The sequence below is a fragment of the Crinia signifera genome, unplaced genomic scaffold (assembly GCF_055691185.1).
Source record: "Crinia signifera unplaced genomic scaffold, ASM5569118v1 HAP2_SCAFFOLD_800, whole genome shotgun sequence".
NCBI classification, from domain to species: Eukaryota; Metazoa; Chordata; class Amphibia; order Anura; family Myobatrachidae; genus Crinia; species Crinia signifera.
In genome coordinates this window covers 22874-31408 of record NW_028142709.1, presented here as the reverse complement: position 1 = coordinate 31408, position 8535 = coordinate 22874, and positions in this window count along the sequence as shown.

Genomic DNA, 8535 nt, shown 5'->3' with positions numbered 1-8535 from the left:
TGCCCGCAACTTCATTGCGCTCCCCACGCTGTGCAGTCGAGATTCCGACATCTGAGTAATGACTGTCAGAATCCCGACTGTCGGGGAAATATACCACACCCAATTACGACAATAGGATTCCTTGCGTAGACCAAATCAGTAGCTAGTTGAGACTTATTTATTTACAGTTACTTATATAGTGCAGCAGATTCCGTTACAGTTTCTTATATAGCGCAGCAGATTCCGTTACAGTTTCTTATATAGCGCAGCAGATTCCGTTGCGCTTTACAATAGTAGACAGTGATAAAACAAACTGGGTAACAACAGACAGACTTGGAGGTAGGAGGGCCCTGCTGTAAGCTTACAATCTATAGGGATATAGGAGGGAAACACAAGGACAGGCACCAGTAATAGCATAGCAGTCCCACCAAGTTTCAAGTCCAGAAGGGAAGCTATATAATACATAAGTGCCTCAGAGGGTTATGCGTGTAGAACTTAAATATGATAGGCTTGCCTGAAGAGGTGAGTTTTCAGGGAAGACTTGAAAGTTTGGAGGCTAGTGGAGAGTCTAATTGTGCGTGGTTTATTCATCGCTATAGTCATAGCTGTATAATTATTGTGTTTGTTTAGGTAGTGCTAATCATATAAGCCATATCTGTACAGAGAACATGTAATCCTCACCAGCATTGTTTTTCCACATTGGGGATTACAGTCTGCACACACCCTAGGGTACATTTAGTTATTATTTATTTATTAATTAATAGTTTCTTTTATAGCGCAGCATTTTGACTTGCGCTTTACAATAGGAGACAATGGTACAGCAAACTGGGTATTTACAGACAGTCAAAGGTATGAGGGCCCTGCTCGCAAGCTTACAATCTATAGGGAAATAGGCATTGATACACAAGGATAGATATTCTTTATTGCATTAATTCCACCAGAATGCAAAGGTTCCTGGTGTGCTGTTGGATACAGTGACCCAGCAGTTTGGCCATTGGTGAGGAGGATGGAAAATGTGAGAAAGAAGAGAGTGGATATGTGTGGCCTGTACAGTGGGGATGTGATTAGATAGGAACGGTATACGAAGGTTAAGTGGCTGGTTCTGGAATTTGATAAGCTTGCCTGAAAAGGTGAGTTTTCAGAGAACGCTTGTAGGTTTGGAGACTTTAGGATAGTCTTATTGTGCTTGGGAGGGCATTCCACAGATTGGGTGCTGCTCGAAGAAAGTCCTGCAATCGGGGGAGGTCGGGTTGTAAGATATTTTGAGATAAGAGATATGTATGTTGGTGTAGTTTAGTTTATGGCTTTGTGTGTAAGTAAAATAATTTGGTATTAAATACGGTACAATACAAGAACCAATGAAATGAGTGACAGAGTACAATAAATATCTAGCTAGGAAGATTAGCCTCACAGCTGCATTCACGATGGAGGGGGAGAGTCTGTATTGGGGAAGGCCTATAAGGAGACTATTGCAATAATCAATGCGAGAAATGATGAGAGCATGGATTTGAGTTTTTGCAGTGTCTTGTGTAAGGTAAGGGCGAATTTTGAATATGTTTTTTAGGTGCATGTGGCATGATTTTAAGACAGATTGAATGTGGGGAACAAAGGAAAGTTGAGAGTCAAGGATGACACCTAGGCAGCGAGCTTGATTGGTAGGAGTGATTGTCTTATTCTCAACAGCCATAGCGTTATCTAGTTGGTAACTACTATTTATTGGTGGAAATATAATTATTCTGTTTTAGAAATATTAAGTTTGAGGTGGCAAGATGACATCCAGGATGAAACAGCAGAAAGGCATTCAGAGACACGGCCCAATACAGATGGGGACAGGTTCGGGTAGCATAGGTAGAGCTGAGTATCATCCGCATACAGATGACACTGAAATCCAAAAGAGCTGATTAGTTTGCCAAGAGATGAGGTATAGATTGATAAAAGCAGAGAAGCTAAGACTGAACCCTGAGGTACTCCAACTGGAAGAGGTAGTGAAGAGGAGTTAGAATCAGAGAAATTAATACTAAAGGAGCAGTTAGATAGTAGGATGGGAACCAAGAGAGGGCTGTGTTTTTAAGTCCTAAGGATTGTAGTGTTTGTATGAGAAGTGTGTGGTCAACAGTGTCAAAAACAGCAGAGAGATCTGGAAGAATTAGTAGTGAATAGTAGCTTTAGACTTAGCACTGACTAAAGTTGTGAATGATCTGGTCACTGCTGTCTCTGTGGAGTGTTGGGAACGAAAGCCTGACTGAAGCAGGTCCAGAAAGTTGTGCAAGTTAAGAAAGTGTGTGAGGCGAGTGTAGGCAAGTCTTTCAAGTAGTTTGGAGGTGCATGGAAGTTGAGGAATGGGACGGTAGTTTGAGAGAGAGCTTATGTCAGAATTCAGTTTTTTTTCAGAATTGGAGTAATTGCATGTTTGAACAATGAAGGACAGACACCTGTAGAGAAAGAGAGGTTTCAGATTTTAGTTAAGGTTGGGATGAGCACAGGAGACAGAGATTTACTTATTTGTGAGGGTATAGGAGGATTCAAATGAAGTAAATGTGTTGGAGGGCTCAGGTAGGGAATTGATCAGATCACCGACCAAGTTGGAGCGTACCAATTTATCTCGGATCTTGTCAATCTTATCCCTGAAGTAGGAAGCAAGATCTTGTGCATGGATAGTGGCTGATGGCTTGGATGAGGGAGGGATTAGAAGGTATTTAAATGTATTAAAAAGACGTTTTGGGTTAGAAGCTTAAGCAGAAATGAGAGTTTGGAAATATGTTTGTTTGGCAATTTCCAGGGCATATCTATAAGACTGGTAGATAGTATTATATGTGAGGGAATCCATTGGACTGTGAGATTTACACCATTTACGTTCAACTTTCCGTGAGAGATTTTGTAAGTGTCTTGTTAATTTAGAGTGCCACTGTTGGCGTCTATTTCTGCGAGCTTGAGGTGGATTGAGGGATTTCAGTGTCTTAAAGTTTGAAGTACTAGAGGAGAGCATGCAGGTGATAAGGTTGTGATCTAAGAGAGGGAAAGTAGTATTGGTGAATTCAGACACTGAGCACAGCTTAGTGAATACAAGCTCAAGGCAGTGGCCCTCCCGATGAGTAGTGGAGTCAGTCCATTGGGAGAGGCTAAGAGTGTAGTTTGGAGGCACGTGCAGCAGATTTTGGGCTATCAATAGCAAAAGTCACCCATGGTGATGGTTGAGATGTCGGAGGAAAGTAAGTGAATCTTCCAGAAATCGCGTGCGTTGCCCAGGTGGGCGATGGATAGCTTCAATAGGTGTGTAAGTTCTGATAGAATGTACTTCAAATGATGATGAATGTGAGTGATGGAACCTGTGGAAGAACTGTGTATATGAAGGATTGAGATAGTAATATTTCCACCCCACCTCCTCTACTGTCACCAGGCCAGGAGGTATGTGTGAAGTGGAGACCACCGTGGGACAGAGCTGTGTGTGAGCCATGTTTCTGTTATAGCCAGCCGGTTGAAGTTGTGTACATTGACAATAACATCCACAAACTGTTGCCATAAGCAACATTCACAAACCACCTGCAGCTACACCTATCTCTCTACTGCTTCTATTAGCTGGTGACATTTCACTCAATTCAGGCCCCAGACACCTAACTCCCAGGAACATAGTAATCCAGCTAACCTCCTAAACATCAATTTCCTCCCTTCACCCCCCAAATCACTAAAATGTGCCTTATGGAATGCACGCTCTGTTGGGAACAAATTAACAACCATCCACAACCTCTTCATTTCAAACAACTTCAACCTGCTGGCTATACCAGAAACATGGCTCTCACAGGGGCAGATTTATTAACCCCTTCATGACAGAGCCCTTTTTTTCAAATCTGACATGTCTCACTTAAGTGGGGATAACTTTTTTTTGCTTTTACTTATCCCAGTGATTTTGAGATTGTTTTCTCGTGACACATTGTACTTCAAGTTAGTGGTAAATTTTGGTCGATACAGTCTGTGTTTTTTTGTGAAAAATACCAAAATATCGTGAAAAAATGGAAAATTTAGCAATATGCAAAATGTCACATTTTCTGCTTGTGAGACAAATAATCATACCACTCAAAATAGTTAATAACTAACAAAGACCATATGTCTACTTTATGTTGCAATCATTATTTCAACCTCCTTTTCATTTTTTTGGACACTAGGAGGCTTCAAATATGACTAGCAAATTCTCAAATTTTCAAGAAAATTTCAAACACTGATTTTTTTATCGACCAGTTCAGTTCTGATGTGACTTTGAGGGACTTGTATGTGAGACACCCCCATAAATGATGCCATTTCAAAAACTGCACCCCTCACAGTATTCAAAACAGCATTTTGGAAGTTTGTTAACCCTTTAGGTGTTTCACAGGAATTAAAACAAAGTGTAGGTGAAATTTCAAAATTTCTTTTTTTTTGCAGAGTTTCAATTTTAATAAATTTTTCTAACGAATACAGTAGATTTTACTAGAGAAATGTGACTAAAAATTGATTCCCCCAATTCTTTTGTTTTCAAAAATATCCTATATGTGGCCCTAGTGTGCACGTTGACCAAACCACAGGCTTCATAATAGAAGGAGCACCTACTTGATTTTGGAGCCTCCTTTTTATGAGATTTTTTTTTAGGCACCATGTAGGTTTCTAGGCACCATAAGTGCTAAAAGTTAGGAACCTCCCCCACAAGTCACCCCATTTTGCAAAGTACACCCCTCAGGGAATTCATCTAGGGGTATAGTGTACATTTCAAACCCCCAGGGGTTTCACCAATTTTGGTACAACTGGGATGTGAAAATGGAAAATTAAATTTTTTTACACAAACATGCAGTTCTGGCTCAAAATTTTTCATTTTCACAAGGAATGAAGGAGACAAAGCACCCCAAAGTCTGTGCCCCAATTTCTCCCGAGTACGGCAATGCCTCACATGTGACCAAAAAATACCAGTTGGGCGCATGGCAGGACTCAGAAGGGAAGGAGTGATTTTTGGATTTTGCAGCACAGATTTTGGTGGAATGAATGGTGGGTGCCATGTTGCATTAGCAAGACTCCCAAAGCACCAATACAGTGGAACCCCCCCACAAGTCACCCCATTTTGCAAAGTACACCCCTCAGGGAATTCATCTAGGGGTATAGTGTACATTTCAAACCCCCAGGGGTTTCACCAATTTTGATACAACTGGGCAGTGAAAATGAAAAATTACATTTTTTTACACAAAAATGCAGTTCTGGCTCAAAATTTTTGGTACTTATGTAGTATCTGGGCTGCCGATTTTTTGATTGTATGCCTTAAGTTAAGGCATACAATCAGATGCGATGCGATGACCCGATTTTTCCATAGGAATCAATGTTAAAATGATTCCTATGGAAAAATGGGTCCTTTTCATACCCCTACTATCCAAGTGGGCATGGAGTTGGATATAAACCTGTGGCGAGCGTAGCGAGCCACCGAGCCCGAAGCGTGGCGAGCGAAGCGAGCCCCGCGAGGGGACGGTATTCGTCCCCTCGCGGGGCTCGCTTCGCTCGCCACGCTTCGGGCTCGGTGGCTCGCTACGCTCGCCACAGGTTTATATCCAACTCCATGCCCACTTGGATAGTAGGGGTATGAAAAGGACCCATTTTTCCCATTGAATTCCATGTTAAAATGGACTCAGTCCATTTTAACATTGATTCCTATGGAAAAATCGGGTCATCGCATCGCATCGAATCGCATGGTCGCATGCGATGCGATGCGATCTCCCGATCCGACCCGATTTAGAAATCGGCAGCCCAGATACTACATAAGTACCAAATTTTTCATTTTCACAAGGAATGAAGGAGACAAAGCACCCCAAAATATGTGCCCCAATTTCTCCCGAGTACGGCAATGCCTCACATGTGACCATAAAATACCAGTTGGGCGCATGGCAGGACTCAGAAGGGAAGGAGTGATTTTTGGATTTTGCAGCATAGATTTTGGTGGAATGAATGGTGGGTGCTATGTTGCACCAATACAGTGGAACCCCCCCACAAGTCACCCCATTTTGCAAAGTACACACCTCAGGGAATTCATCTAGGGGTATAGTGTACATTTCAAACCCCCAGGGGTTTCACCAATTTTGATACAACTGGGCAGTGAAAATGAAAAATTACATTTTTTTTACACAAAAATGCAGTTCTGGCTCAAAATTTTTCATTTTCACAAGGAATGAAGGAGACAAAGCACCCCAAAATCTGTGCCCCAATTTCTCCCGAGTACGGCAATGCCTCACATGTGACCAAAAAATACCAGTTGGGCGCATGGCAGGACTCAGAAGGGAAGGAGTGATTTTTGGATTTGGCAGCACAGATTTTGGTGGAATGAATGGTGGGTGCCATGTTGCATTAGCAAGACTCCCAAAGCACCAATACAGTGGAACCCCCCCACAAGTCACCCCATTTTGCAAAGTACACCCCTCAGGGAATTCATCTAGGGGTATAGTGTACATTTCAAACCCCCAGGGGTTTCACCAATTTTGGTACAACTGGGATGTGAAAATGGAAAATTACATTTTTTTACACAAACATGCAGTTCTGGCTCAAAATTTTTCATTTTCACAAGGAATGAAGAAGACAAAGCACCCCAAAGTCTGTGCCCCAATTTCTCCCGAGTACGGCAATGCCTCACATGTGACCAAAAAATACCAGTTGGGCGCATGGCAGGACTCAGAAGGGAAGGAGTGATTTTTGGATTTGGCAGCACAGATTTTGGTGGAATGAATGGTGGGTGCCATGTTGCATTAGCAAGACTCTCAAAGCACCAATTCAGTGGAACCCCCCCACAAGTCACCCCATTTTGCAAAGTACACCCCTCAGGGAATTCATCTAGGGGTATAGTGTACATTTCAAACCCCCAGGGGTTTCACCAATTTTGATACAACTGGGCAGTGAAAATGAAAAATTACATTTTTTTACACAAAAATGCAGTTCTGGCTCAATTTTTCATTTTCACAAGGAATGAAGGAGACAAAGCACCCCAAAATCTGTGCCCCAATTTCTCCCGAGTACGGCAATGCCTCACATGTGACCAAAAAATACCAGTTGGGCGCATGGCAGGACTCAGAAGGGAAGGAGTGATTTTTGGATTTGGCAGCACAGATTTTGGTGGAATGAATGGTGGGTGCCATGTTGCATTAGCAAGACTCCCAAAGCACCAATTCAGTGGAACCCCCCCACAAGTCACCCCATTTTGCAAAGTACACCCCTCAGGGAATTCATCTAGGGGTATAGTGTACATTTCAAACCCCCAGGGGTTTCACCAATTTTGATACAACTGGGCAGTGAAAATGAAAAATTACATTTTTTTACACAAAAATGCAGTTCTGGCTCAAAATTTTTCATTTTCACAAGGAATGAAGGAGACAAAGCACCCCAAAATCTGTGCCCCAATTTCTCCCGAGTACGGCAATGCCTCACATGTGACCAAAAAATACCAGTTGGGCGCATGGCAGGACTCAGAAGGGAAGGAGTGATTTTTGGATTTGGCAGCACAGATTTTGGTGGAATGAATGGTGGGTGCCATGTTGCATTAGCAAGACTCCCAAAGCACCAATACAGTGGAACCCCCCCACAAGTCACCCCATTTTGCAAAGTACACCCCTCAGGGAATTCATCTAGGGGTATAGTGTACATTTCAAACCCCCAGGGGTTTCACCAATTTTGATACAACTGGGCAGTGAAAATGAAAAATTACATTTTTTTACACAAAAATGCAGTTCTGGCTCAAAATTTTTCATTTTCACAAGGAATGAAGGAGACAAAGCACCCCAAAATCTGTGCCCCCATTTCTCCAGAGTACGGCAATGCCTCACATGTGACCAAAAAATACCAGTTGGGTGCATGGCAGGACTCAGAAGGGAAGGAGTGATTTTTGGATTTTGGAGCACAGATTTTGGTGGAATGAATGGTGGGTGCCATGTTGCATTACCAATACAGTGGAACCCCCCCACAAGTGACCCCATTTTGCAAACTACACTCCTCAGGGAATTCATCTAGGGGTATAGTGTACATTTCAAACCCCCAGGGGTTTCACCAATTTTGGTACAACTGGGCTGTGAAAATGAAAAATTACATTTTTTTTACACAAAAATGTACTTCTGGCTCAAAATTTTTCATTTTCACAAGGAATGAAGGAGACAAAGCACCCCAAAATCTGTGCCCCCATTTCTCCAGAGTACGGCAATGCCTCACATGTGACCAAAAAATACCAGTTGGGTGCATGGCAGGACTCAGAAGGGAAGGAGTGATTTTTGGATTTTGGAGCACATATTTTGGTGGAATGAATGGTGGGTGCCATGTTGCATTACCAATACAGTGGAACCCCCCCACAAGTGACCCCATTTTGCAAACTACACTCCTCAGGGAATTCATCTAGGGGTATAGTGTACATTTCAAACCCCCAGGGGTTTCACCAATTTTGGTACAACTGGGCTGTGAAAATGAAAAATTACATTTTTTTTACACAAAAATGTACTTCTGGCTCAACATTTTTCATTTTCACAAGGAATGAAGGAGACAAAGCACCCCAAAATCTGTGCCCCCATTTCTACA